This window comes from Sceloporus occidentalis, unplaced genomic scaffold (assembly GCF_023333645.1).
Source record: "Sceloporus occidentalis isolate IW3139 unplaced genomic scaffold, rSceOcc1.0.p SCAF_4, whole genome shotgun sequence".
Taxonomy (NCBI): domain Eukaryota; kingdom Metazoa; phylum Chordata; class Lepidosauria; order Squamata; family Phrynosomatidae; genus Sceloporus; species Sceloporus occidentalis.
In genome coordinates, this window is record NW_028316984.1 from 153,223,801 (window position 1) to 153,237,916 (window position 14,116).

General features: G+C 39.9%; 1 long non-coding RNA gene across 1 annotated transcript; it reads left to right on the top strand.

Annotated features, from left to right (window-relative positions):
- The first annotated feature begins 1,429 nt into the window (after positions 1–1,429).
- Positions 1,430–9,465, top strand: LOC149314872 (uncharacterized). The gene is made up of 3 exons (XR_016281142.1): positions 1,430–1,505; positions 8,619–8,697; positions 9,337–9,465. It is a non-coding gene; the product is annotated as an uncharacterized LOC149314872 (long non-coding RNA).
- The last annotated feature ends 4,651 nt before the right edge of the window (positions 9,466–14,116 follow it).

A 14,116-nucleotide genomic window follows, 5' to 3' on the forward strand; every position in this document is an offset into this window, starting at 1 on the left:
GTTGCTCTTCCATTTTCATTGACTTCAGATCCATGACCCTCGCTTACTCACAAGGAGAAAATGGAGGGGTTAAAATGGGCTGCGTGCCTGAGGCGCACAGCTGCTTGCAGACATGCACCCCACTCAAGCCTATGGGGCTTGAATATCTGCAAGTTTCCATCTTTGCTGGGGGGGGGGGGTGGTGCTCCGGAAGGGATCTCCCATGAAAACGGAAGGCTGACTGTACACCATAGAGATTCAAGTGCTAAATAGGAATTTGGGGATTATATGTGTAGAACTGTGAACTCATTTCCTTTTCCAATTTCTGCAGCTTTGTAACAAAAGTGTATGTCTTCAGTATGGATATAATGCATCTGACATTAACTGGGGTTGGATTGCAGCATTTACACAAATTGACATGAGTGAGTCAATTAACAGAAGATATATTTAGATACATGAGCCAACTAAGGTTGGACAACATGTGGCCCTGCAATTCACATCATTACTCATCATTGGCTATGCTGGATAGGATAATGCAGGATGACAACATCTTAAAGCCACAAGCTACATAACCCTATGCTCAGTACAGCCTTCCAAAAAAACCAAATTCAATTAGTCCTTTATGGGACAGTTGAGCAAAACTAATGGCTTGGTAATAATTTTCATATTTCCATAATCAGATTGGCCACAGATCTTATAAAATGGATCCTGAGGCCTCCAAGAAATCAAACTATTCCAGCAACCTTCAGCATTCACTCCAACAACCACCAGCTGCTGGACTTCTACTTCATAGTAACTGTCACATCCTGGTCCACAAGATAGATTATAAACTTGTAGCTCATTCAAAGACTACAGTCTCTCAGCAACCCAGCAGCCTCTTCCTCCCCAAATCAAAAGCAGGTAATTTCAGCTCTTGTAGAGCAGTTACCTAGTTTTGTACATCAGCACAACTGAACTCTCTCAGTTACAGCTCTCCACTCTTAATTCCTTAGACAAGAATTAGCATTGGCAGAAGAATAATAACCAACTCTCTCTCCTTTCTCTTGGAATACAGCCACAGAGTTTTGGCTTTTCTGCCCTCATTAAGATGGTAACACCTAACATGATGTAAAGATTTTAGGGTTGTAATATCTTCACTTTTATCATTCTTGCACGAAAACAAAAATCAAATAAATTAATCCTGCTGCGTGGCATTAGAACAGACTTCTCTTTAAAAGAAGTTTCACTTTGTAATCAGATAGAGGTTGAAAGTACAACATACATATGCTACTAGTGTCTATGCCTCTGACACACCGTAGGAGAACTGACATTTGATTTTCTGGGATCATATTACATCTATTTTGAGATTATTTTCTTGACCCTTCATTTGCTTCCAGGCTCAGTTTAAAAGGATGGCACTTAGTTTAAATTATAGACTTGACAGCAGAAGTCCAGGTATCTGCAAAATGAACTTCTTCTGCATCCAGTTGCCTATCCACTGAGATCTACCTATAACATCTCTGAGTATCCCTTCCATTGAAAGTAAGGTAGGTGTTAATCAGAGAGAAAGCCCTTCCAGTGGTGTTACCCTGCCTTTGGAATATCTTCCCCAAAAAGATTTGCCTTGCGCCAAACTTTATTTTTCCAATTTTATTTTTTAAAATGTTAGATAAAGTGTTTTGTAAGACAATAATGCTAAGAAGGTTAGCAGAAAGACAAGAAGACTACATGCCAGATGGAGACACTTGATCAGGGAGGTCACATGCCCAAGTTTGCAGGACCTAAGCAGAGCAGTGGAGGACAAAGGGGCTTGGTGATGTTTCATTCACACTGCCATCTTGAGTTGGGGTCAGCTTGAGGGCAGTTAACAGCAACAATACTTCACTATTATTTTGTGCTCTTTTGCATGTTACTCTGAGATCACTTCAGGGATAGGTATACATTTCTTGGGAGAATATAAATTATCATTTAATTATTTTAATGCAAACCGCACCTTTCTCTCACTATGCATCTGGCCAACACAGAAGCTGGGAAAGCAACCCTTAGCGAATTAGTGAAGAATCTTCAGACTCGTTTCTTTGACTATCATGTTACCATTCACTATTTATCTGCAAACCTGTAGAATGAGAAATAAAATGCCAATAGGGCATGCAAGTAAACTGTGACATGCAGAGAGCTCTATCTCAGATGATCTTTTTTCCTCTCTTTTTTTCTCTTCTGTCAGCACTTACTGGCAAAAGTTCTTTACCCTCATTGAGTGGGTCAAAGTCTAATTAATCCAGCTACAAAAATGCATACATTTCAGAAAGGTCAAGAGGACCTCATTTAGCAGTCATGTGGAAGGAGAGAAATAGTGAAGTTATAGAACATTGTTTTTAGTGATAAGAAAAATGCTGCCTTTCTAGACTGACACGCTTTTTTATGTGTGCTAATTATACAAGAAAAAATATATTGCTGCCCTGAGTACTTTTTTACTTGTGCAAAAGCAGGCAGTAACCTTGTTATGCAAATGTAATTGTTCTGTTTCTTCTTTGGGGTTAAAAAACAGAAGGCTAAATTAATTTCCCCTGTCCCCTTTTTTTCTGATCTGTGTTCCTTTTACTGTGATTGTAGGATTTTGAAAGGATTTTTGAAATGCTTCAAAATGTATACTTCACAGGATTTTCTGTAATTGATTGGGAGACTTTGTTTTTACTTTAAAGAAGCAAAGGGTCAAATTTCATATATGTGGGTAACAAAGGAATTTTGACTCTCCCCCTTTTAATCCAGAGCAAAATTTCCTATATTGGCCATTGTTTTCAGATTGTCTTTCATGGCTCCCTGCAGGGTTTTGGACATTTGTGAGGATTTCTTAATGGGAAGATTAGTACAGAAAGGCAGGTTTTCCCAGAAATGCTGATCTTTCTGTATGAAGTAACACTGCAGGCACGTCTTGCCTTGTGTCACACTGGTTCAAAGAGGCCAACAGTAAGGCCAAAAGACCTTGAAAAGAGTGCCTGCCATAAATTATGCTCAAACCTCTGAACTGCACTAGGGTTCCCCTGATAATTTGATGTGTAAATTCATCCTTTACTGCAAAACTGTAATAATTTCATTAATGCTGTAATAGTTTAATTCTGTTTTAATGCTTACTTTTGAATGTTTTTTTAAAATAATAATAATAATATTTAGTTATTTATACCCCGCTCTTCAGCCAAGGCTATCAGAGCAGCTTACAATGTGTGAATTAAGCATTTCCCTGCCCTCAGGCTTACAATCTAAAAAAGACAAGACACCCAATGTTTTGGGGAAAATGGGATATAAATAAATATTAGTTCAGTTCATCTTTATTACTGTCATACACCAGCACAGGTAAAAGAGGTATACAGAATAAAAAAGGGTAAAAGCAAGGTAAAAACAGGCTAAAAACAAGGTAAAAACACAGATTGAAAACAGTAATTAAAATATTCTTTTAAACTCCAGTGTGGTAGGGCAAGATTGGTACTAGCTTATTGTGGATGTCATTGTCTGATGGATTTTAACCACAGCTGCACAAACTCTGGCAACATTTTATGCTATTAAATAAATATCATAATCATCATCATTGTTGTCATCATCATTATCTTCTCATTCATATCCTGAGTAACAGAAAACTGGAAAATGTATTGTGTTCCAGCATATTTAACAACAACAGAAATAATACAATATTCTTGATTTATCAGAATTATTATAGGATGAATTGGTTTGCATGATAAAGCTTTGAGGAAGTTCTTGATTTAATAATCCCTGGTTTAGCCATCCAGGAACCAATAGCAGCCCTACACAATCTTACCTTCCACCTCCCCATGTTTCTTCCCTATGTGCACCAGCATCAGTGATATAATCCTGGCCTGTTAAAGCTAGAGTTTCCTGTTGCATCTAAAGTGGGAAATACCAGTACAGTTGATATTCATTGCATATAGCTTGATAACAGTTGCTTTTTCTGGCAATGCTAGTTCCAAGTTTCTGTAACTCCAGGGAAAAGACTTTGGTGTGGTCTTACTGAAAAGCTCATCCAAGAAAGCTTTTGCATATGTATTTGTTGGTATCAGCCTGCACCTTGGCTAAAGTATCTACTTTGTTCTGGAAGGCTGTGTACACAAGAAGCTTGGAGGGAGTCAGGAACAGAAACTTCCCAATTGTAATGTGTGAGCTACTAGCATCTGGTGTATTTAAAGTTCATGAGCTGCACTTCTTCTTATTTAAAGTGAATTATTAGGTAGTGCTTCATGAGTGTATGCAAACAATGGAACTCTGAGTAAATGCAAATGCCTTCTGAATGACCAGGTCACTATTATAGCCAAGCCACTTGAAAAGTTAACTGATTTGGTTTGGGATTTATCTGACTCCAAGGCATATTATGACAGACTGATAGCCTTAACCACCAGGAATTATTCTGCCTTCCCCTCTTTAAAGGAATCTAATGTGTTTGTCACCAGAGCCAGCATGGCATAGTGGTTTGCATGTTGGACTAGAACTCAGGAGACCAGGGATCAATTTTCAGATCAACCATGAAACCTACTGGGTGACCTTGGGCAAGTCAAATGCGCTCAGCCTCAGGGGAAGGCAATGGGTAATCTCCTCTGCACAAATCTTGCCAAGAAAACCCCACAATAGGCTTGCCTTAGAGACACCATAAGTTGGAAATGACTTCAAGGCACACAACAATAACAAAGTTAAACTATACACTATGTGAACAAGCACTTTTACCTGTCCAGAATCTCCCAGCTTTCAGCTTACTTGAATGACCACAGGTTCCTGTGTTATGAGAGAGGAAGAAAAATCTCTCTGCAGCCTCCAGTATCTGTTGCTGGGTCTTTGTCTCATAAAAGCTCATTGTATTGGAAGATTCTGGAAATAGCTTTGGAATGATAACAACCCAGATGTTTCTCACAGATCTTCTGTTTAAAGAAATGGTGGCAGTGGACAGAATGTTTCCATCCATGGTATGTGACTAAAGAGAAACTGTGGAGAATTAAAACCTTTAGCATAGGTGCACATTCTATTGTGGACATTCTAGCTAATAATACCCCAGGGTCTTTCCTAACCCAAATTAATAGTTGGTAATCACTGGACAACTCACCTTCTTTAAATAGAACAGGAGCTCTAGGGTTTCTGCAGGTGAGATCAAAATAGGTTTTTTGTGGGGTTTTCAGACAATGTAGCTGTGCTCTGGAAGAGTTTATTCCTGACGTTTCACCAGCATCTATGGCTCACATCTTCAGAGAATGCTGGCATGGGAGTGAGTGGTGTTTGTGTGTGTGTGTGTGTGTTGAGAGAGGTGGTTTGCATGTTAATCTCTGTGTTGATCTGTTGTTGAATGGCAAGGCCTCAATTATTTAATTAATTATCTATTGTCTGCTGGGAAATCCTTGACCATGGGTGGTTTTTATTTGCATGGGCTGGGTTTTGATTTCGGTGTTTTTCAGGACTGGTAGCCAAACTTTGTTTACTTTAAGGATTTCTTCTTTCCTGTTGAAGTTGTCTTGGTGTTTGTAGATTTCAATGGCTTCCCTGTGTATTCTGACCTGATAGTTGTTGGCATGGTCCAGAATTTCAGTGTTTTCACATAGTATTCTATGCCCAGGATGGTTTATAACGTGTTCTGCTACTGCTGATTTTTCTGGCTCACCCAGTCTGCAATGTCTCTCATGTTCACTGATTTGTGTTCCAACACTGTGTTTGGTAGTCCCTATATAGACTTGTACACAGTATGTGGTAAACTCCTATGGCTGTGAGAGGGTCTCTCCTGTCCTTCGCTGAGCACAGCATTTGCTGAATTTTCTTAGTCACTCCCATGCCAGCAATCTCTGAAAATGCCAGCCACAGATGCTGGCAAAATGTCAGAAATAAACTCATCCAGATCATGGCTACATAGTCCGAAATCCCCATAAAAAACTACGGGTTCTGGCCATGAATGCCTTCAACTTCACAGTGATCGAAATACTTTCTGCAGTAATTGTCTTGGGAAAACTAGCAGGATGTCCAGAAACAAGAAAGGAGAAATGTCGTCACATCAGTTTAGTGGACATAACAAGATCACAAAGGGTCTACTTTGACTGATGCATACTGAGTGAATATAATATCAAAGGTGTATGTATTAAGGAGCACTGGGAAAATCTTCAATGAATTTTTATTACTCTGAAAAGGTTTTCAGAGCGACAGTTCAGATGTTCCATTCTGACATTTGCCTCTTTCATTTTGGATGATGCAGGCCACATATCATTTCTATTTTTAGTGCTGAGATGTTGGACAAATATAGGGGTGAAAGCTCCAAATAATGTAGCAGTGTAGTCACCAATGTGAGCCTCATGCTTCTCAATGCCAGCATGCCTATTGCTTCCCTGCCTGGGATCTGACCAAAATTCACACCTCTTGTACAACTGTGTGATGATTAAGGTCAGCTGTCACTCCAGTGTGACAGCAGCATGAACAGAATACTGTACGATGCTATTGTGTTCAAAAGGCTACCACAAAAGATTTCAGTCTGCAATACCACTTGCAGTGCTAGTCTCCCTGCTCCCAACACCCTTTTTTGATATGAAAAGGAAAGGGAACTCTCTGATTGAGGAAAGGGAAACAACAAGAAGCAGTTGATCGTCTGCCCTATAGCTACACTGCAGCAAACATTTTAACCCTGTGTATATACTCATTCAGAAGAGATTTTGCTAAGAGCAAGGGACTTAGTCCCAAATAAGTGCATTCCTCATGGACACTTTCATGACAGTAAACTCTGTTGACATGAGTGTCACACTTCCTATCAATGAAGCTCAGAACTGAATAATGGGAGGAAACATTTGAGTATAATTCTGAGAAAGTGGAGGGCAAGGAAGGAGCAGTAGTCTCCCACATTCCCTTCCTTCCTGTCAAAAATACAGAGATGGGGCATCTCTTCCAAGTGATCGATGGGAAGGGGGCAGAATGACATTTTTTTTCTTTTTATTTTTTTTAAAATATCATAAGCAAATAAAAACAAACAGAACAGAACAAAAAAGACCTCACAGAATAAAACCCATACTAAACAAACAAAACATTAAAATACATTAAAATGACTTCCAAGTTATATCTGCTACAAGTATATAATGCTATATATCATCATTACTTCCTCTAACTTAAACATAAGCAAATTATTTCTAACCACTATTAATAGCAACTAAATACCAGTCAATTTATACTTATATCAGTGTACAAAACAACATAATAACTATAAATCTGGCCATTCCTTGCAAAAATGTATCCGAGTTTGCACTCTTTATATCCTATTCTCATTAAATCTCCTTCTGCTCTTTTCAGACATTCCACATATAAATTCCAATCTCTTTCACTCAAAAAAATTCTCTACTCACTAATGTACCTCAAAAATCCCAAGGGGAAAAAGTTACAGTTTCAATTTTAATTCAACTTTTTTTTTTGTAAATGAAACTTAATCATCCTTTAGAGCCATTGTTGCTTTTGAATTGAGTAGAAACATATTGTGTGAGTTGATGAGCAGATACAATATATTTTAAATGGTTATAGGCCACTGAGGAAGACTGAGGTCGAAATGCGTCTGGCCTTGAGTTTTTAAATATCATTTTAAGATTTTATTTTTGCAATTGCACTACTTTTAGTGGGGTATTGTTACCCTTTGAGAAACTTTATTGACTTTCCTGTTCCAGGGTCAGATAACGCTAGCCTTGAGTTTGGATATTTTATATATTTTTTGCAATTGCTCATTTTTCAGTGGGGTATTTATACCCTTTTTAAAATTATACTGGACTCTCTACTCCAGTGTTTATTTTATCCCTTATTTCTGTACAGAGGTGTCTTTTGGTAATTGGAAGTGGGTTATATTTTACACACATTATTTTCTTTGATAAACCCTTTAGTTTGGTTTTTTTGTTCTTACATCTGAGGTTTTTTGGTAGGGACTTTTGTTGGTTTGCTGACTATATAACACCAATCTTAAAAGATCTTCATTAGCTGCTGATTAGTTTCCTGGCACAGTACAAAGTGTTGGTTATTACCTATAATAATGGTTTGTTTTGTACAGCGCCGTGTAGATTTGCGGCACGTTATAAATAAAGTTAATAATAATAATATAAAGCCCTATATGGCTTGGGCCCAAGTTACTTGCGGGAACGCCGCTCCCTACACAATCCGCCCTGCACTGTCAGAATATCTGGGAAGTACCAGCTGGAAATACAAAAAACCAGGCTGGTCTCAACTTCCCAATGAGCTTCCTCTGCAATAGCTCCTAAACTGTGGAACAGTCTCCCAGAGGAAATCCGTCTGGCTGCCTCCTTGGAGGTTTTCAGGGGGGCAGTCAAGACGGATCTCTTCCAATGAGCCTACCCACCTGACCTCATCTAAGAAACACTGTCCCATCCTACCTGACTAAGACTGGAACAATTCTACCCCACCATCATTCAGATAGAACTAGTTTAGTCTAATTAGCTTTGATGAAGCTTATTGCTTTTTATTGTATTGTATTGTATTGATGGGTTTTGTATATTTTTATCAAGTTGTAATCCCACTTCAATCCACCTGGGAGAAATGGAAAATATTATTATTATTATTATTATTATTATTATTATTATTATTATTTAGCTTCATCAACTGCTCTTCAATTCTTTGTACAGCTTTCTTCTTACTTTCAACAGTCTTTTTAGATTTCTCATCCCTTCGAATCTTGGCTGAAATGGAAGGGAGTGGTGTATATATACTGTTGGTTGAGAGGAGGTGAGTTTCATGTTAATCCGTATGTTGTTCTGTTGTTGAATGGCAAGGTCTACAGAGTGACCATTTACTTAATGATCCATTGTCTGCTGGGAATCCCCTTCACCCTGGCTGGTTTTCATTTGCATTTGCTGGGTCCTGATTTTAGTGTTTTTCAGGACTGGGAGCCAAACTTTGTTTACTTTAAGAGTTTCTTCTTTCCTGTTGAAATTGTCCAGGTGTTTATGGATTTCAATGGCTTCCCTGTGCATTCTGACCCTGTGCATAGCTCGAAAAACTCACAAAAAACTATGGATGCTGACCATGAAAGCCTTCAGCTTCACCTTTAGGCAATCTTTTCCCTTGCTTGTGGCACTACAAAACATGCAAGGAACACAATCACATCCATGTTCTCCAAAGGTTTCATACTGGTAACTGACTTCCCGCAGTGCAAATAGAAAATTGGCTTTAAAAAATCTTTAATCAGATCCAATGATGTTCTTCATAAGTGGTGGCAGTGATGTTGTTGTTATTGTTTAAAAATGGCAGCCCACTTGCACTCACCCCCTCCATTTCCTTCTCTTGTCTTCTCTCTGTCTAGCTCTCTTCCCTTTGCCACTCCTCCTTTCTCTCATTTTGCTTTTCACCTACTCTCTTTTTCAGTGGATCACAACCTTGAGGGTCTTGGTAAGCCTGGATCTTGGAGCCAAAAGACACAGCTACTACATCCAAAGCCTTCTATCTCTTCCTATCATTTTCTATTACAAGAAATTATCATTTTCTGTTTTAAAAAATCTGCTACATACTCAAATGTATGTCCCATTGAATAAAATGGTGAAAATGCATGCTCTAACACTGATCTTTGTAGGCTATGGCGGGATACAGACGGGCAGGGGAAGACGTCTTGGAGGTGTATTCTGCAGAATACGGAGCCTCCAGACCGCCCGCCCCGGGGGCGTGGCTCAGGAGATGGGGCTTCCACATGGGGGGCAGTGAAGACGCCTCACCTGGGGCCGTTTCTGACCCGCAGTTTCCAAACCGCCACCTCGGAGGATGCTGCAAAGAGAGAGGCAGCTTCCTCACGGGCAGCCAAAAACAGGGCTTTTTTTTTTCCTTTGCCGGCTGGCGGATGCGCAGCTGCGCAGCTGCAGCGCTAAGCAGCGGCGGCAGAAAGCCTATGGACACATTTAAAGTGCCCAAGCCCCTTTAAAACTTTCCCCCCCGCTCTGCCCAAGAACAATGGTGGTCTCCTGCCAGCTGGTGATCAGCTGGTGTTGGCATCCTTGTCCGCTTGCACTTTGCCAGTGTCACCAGCATCATGGATGCCTCCTCTCCTTTGGTCCCCGCGCTCCTGCTGAATCTGCAATGCGCAGCCACAGCTGTCGCCGCTGCCACCGCTGTCCCCCTGCCATCCCCCATCACCTCCCTTGTACATATGTAAATATTTACAGTTTTAGCGGTTTTTATTGTTAGGTGAAAATGGCACAGGAATGTGTGTAGGGGCTCACTTTAAAGTCCAAACTTTCCAAGCAGCGCATGCGTACATGTTGCTCTAGGGTTAGGATTAGGGTTAGGGTTAGGGTTAGGGTTACGAGTCTTAAAATGCGCTGCAGCTGTGCTGCAGCTTCCACACCTGCATGGCAGCTGACGCTGCAATTAAAGCCTGACTGCAAACTGCGCATGTTCCAGGACCCCGACTCATTATGCGACGCAGCAGACACGGAGCTTTTAAATGGGCAACTTAAATTAGCGGCATAGCAATTCTGACGTACCGGTGCAGCAGCTTACAGACAGAGGTGCGCAGCTGCGCATCAAACGGAAAAGAAGCGGAGAAAAGCAGCACCTTTTTAATGCCGCCTCTTCCCGCTTGGGGCGTGCGGGGGGCGTGTTCATGGCGGCATTCAGGTAAGGCCCGTCTGAAGGCTCTACCTTCATGACGTCATGAATACACCCCTTTTTGCCCATCTGTATCCCGCCATAGTTTCTTAATAGAGAATGATGTGGGGGAGAAGATTCAATATGCAAAAAAAATATTCTGCATATACTCAGAGGCTGCTGCCACATTGCAGCACTAATGCAGTTTGACATCATTTTAAATGTCACAGCCCCATCCTATAGAATCCTGGGATTTGTAGGTTTTTGTGGCACCAGAGCTCTCTGATAGGCTAAATGTCTCACAAAAGTATAAATCCCAGAAATCCCTAACATTGAGCTGTGGCAGTTAAAGTGGTGTCAAACAGCATTAATTCAGCAATGTACATGCAGCCAGAAGCACCCAGAACACTGGTGCCTAACACTCTGTGAGTAACAATAAACACATTGTAATGTTTATGCAGATCTCCTCTGAACAAATCTTGTGACAGGTTTGCCTTAGGGTCACTGTAAGTCAGAAACTACATGAAGGCACACAGCAACAGAAACAAGACATGTTTATGACCTTATCACTGCTATTTCAAGAAAAAAAGTTGCCCTGCTAAAGTAATGGGAACATATTTTGCTCAGTGATGCTTTCAGTGATGATTAGTCATGTTTCTGAAATCAAATGAAAGCTTCCAGTTCTGAGACAGTATGCATCTGACTGACATCTAATATGAGAAAGTTACATTTATGCCTGAATCTGTGTTTTTCCAGAGTCTTGTTTGTATTGTAAACATAATATATGAATGGGGCTAATCTAACAAAACTACTGTTATGTTCTTATGATCAATGTGTTTGAAATGGGGTCTGGATTGTGCTGTTTACTTCATATGGAGAAAAATAGTCAGTGTTGGGTTTTTTTAATCTTGTCTGAATGTGATAATGCTCATGACTCTTGCAAGGAATCATTATTTTTCATGTTCTTATCCATGCCCTGGTAACCCCAGGATTATACTACTGTAATGTGCTATTTGTGAAGCTGTCTTTGAAGATGGCTTGGCAACTGCAATTAGTCCAAACTGCAGCTGTGATGCTATTAATGGGGTTGGGCTTTATTGATCACCTTATGCCTGTGCATCACCAACTGCACTTGCTCTGGTTTCATTTCCAGGCTTAATTCAATGTGCTGGTTTTGATCTCAAACGTTTTTCATGGGTTGGGACCAGCATGCCCTTTTGAATGCAATCCAGAAATTTCAGATGTTAAAGAATATGGCTGCAACTGGAACTGGTTGTTATGATAATTTTTTTTGCAGTACTTCTTCATGACTTTCTAATTCTTTCTTGAGCTTAATCTAAAATGTTGTTCTTACCCTGTAAAACATTCTATAGTGTTTGAGCCACTTAAGGATCACTTTTTTGTATGTATTCTTGTTTATGTCTTGAAATCTTCCTCCAGCTCTCTGCTCCAAGTGTCCCTACATAGATAGATACACTGGATTTGTATCCATGAAAAGGCCCTCTCGGTGGTTGCCCGAAACTGTGGAACATCCTCCACTGATCACCAAGCTCGTTTACTTCATTCCGATAACAAAGTCCCTTTCTATTTTCAAAGCCTTTTCAAAATGTTAAATGTTTAGTTTATTACTTGTTTTATTCCTTATTTTAAATTCTCATTCTCCCCAATGCATCAATTCTTAATTTCTGCTAAGAATAAGGACGCATAAAATTTGCATTGCAGACCTTTCCTCAGATGCCTCTATTTGTCTGACATCCAGGGATCTAAACATTTTATGTAAAGCATTGAGATAGGTGAAAATGTTTACATCCCTAGTTCTGAATTTCTCTTTTCCTGTGTACATGCTTCTAAACATATTTTAAATATTTATTGCCTTTTCCCTATACATTTTATCCATTTTTCTCTTCACTGTTTTTCCACATTTAGGTACATGTTTTGAACTGTGTGCATTTATGTGGTTAAAATAAACACTATAAAACAAACAAACACTGATGCTTACAGTTCCTTCCTGATAGTATGCGCCTTCAGATCAACTCTAACTTATGGTCATTTCTTGGCAAATCTTATGTAGAAGTCTGTCATTGTGTTCTTCTTAGGCTGGGAGAGTATAACTGACCCAAGTCCTCCCAGAATGTATCCATGGCTGAGTGGGGATTTGAATCCTGGCCTCCCTTAGTCCAGTCCAGCACTCAAACTACTACAACACACTGGCTCTCAAAAATATCCATATTTTGATACATTTGATTTGAAGACTCTATTAATGCAACAAGTTGCTGTAGGGGAAATGGTCTACTGGAAGCACTATATCTGCTGTCCCCAGGGATGCTTGGACTGGAATCCTGTTGGTAAATGATGTTATATTTTTTCATGGTCTTGCAATGGTGAGAAAAGAAGACCTTCATGGACACAATAGCCATGATGATTTTCCTTTTGCTCCCATTGCCTATTCCAGCATAGTGCACCCACAATATTCTGGTGCACCTAATATGGTTCCTTGCTGTTGTTGTTGTTAACTGCCACCAAGACAACTCTGACTTATGGTGACTCTATGAATGAGAAACCTCCTAGTAACCCTATGATTAACAACCTTGCTCAGGTCTTGCAAACTCAGGGCCATGGCTTCCTTGATTGAGTCTTTGTTGTTGTGTGCCTTTAAGTCAGTTCTGATTTATGGAGACCTTAAGGTGAAGCTATGATAGGGTTTTCTTGGCAAGATTTGCTCATAGGGGGTTTGACACTGCCTTCATCTGAGGCTGAGAGAGTGTGATTTGCCCAAGGATATCCATCCATAATGCAGTCTTCCTCTTTTCCTGCCGCCTTCTATCTTACCAAGCATTATTGTCTTTCGTAATGAGGCATGTGTTCTCATGATATGTCCATTGCATTTCTCCATTTTCTGTTTTGATTGTAGCCTCTTTTCCCGAGTATAGGTTACATATCAAGATAATCAAATGTTGAGACACATCCTGTTGCGGCATGTAAAATTAGGATTCAGCATGCAGCATGCAAAAGACATGATTGGAACAGGAATGCCATGGGAAGGTCTCAGCTTGAAGCTCTGTGGAGGCTGCAGAGAAAAATTCCTCCCATGCAGATGCATGTAGGCAAAAAAACTGCTGGACCACTGAGTAATAATAAATAAATAAATAAATAAATAAATAAATAAAATTAAATTTCCCGCCTCTCCCTGCGGATCGAGGTGGGATTGCATCCAGTAAAATAAATACAAAATACAAATACAAAGATACAATCAATAAAATACTGACATTATTAATAAAATTGCATGACAAAATACTCACAAAGAAGTTTTAATCTTGGTTCCAATATATACAACAGACTGTCAAAGTGCTTCACCAGACTCCTATTTACAACCATCACCACCACGAGCATTCAGCTCACACTCCCATATACACTTTCCCCTCCTGGAGTTTGAGTCCATTCCACAACTGGCATGTTACCCAGTTTACTGTCGCCTGACAGTTGTGACTCTGCAGAATTGAAGCCTGCTGGTTTTACCTCCTGCCTCTCTGTCATCACCTTCCTGTGACTCAGGACTCTCCAAATGTTG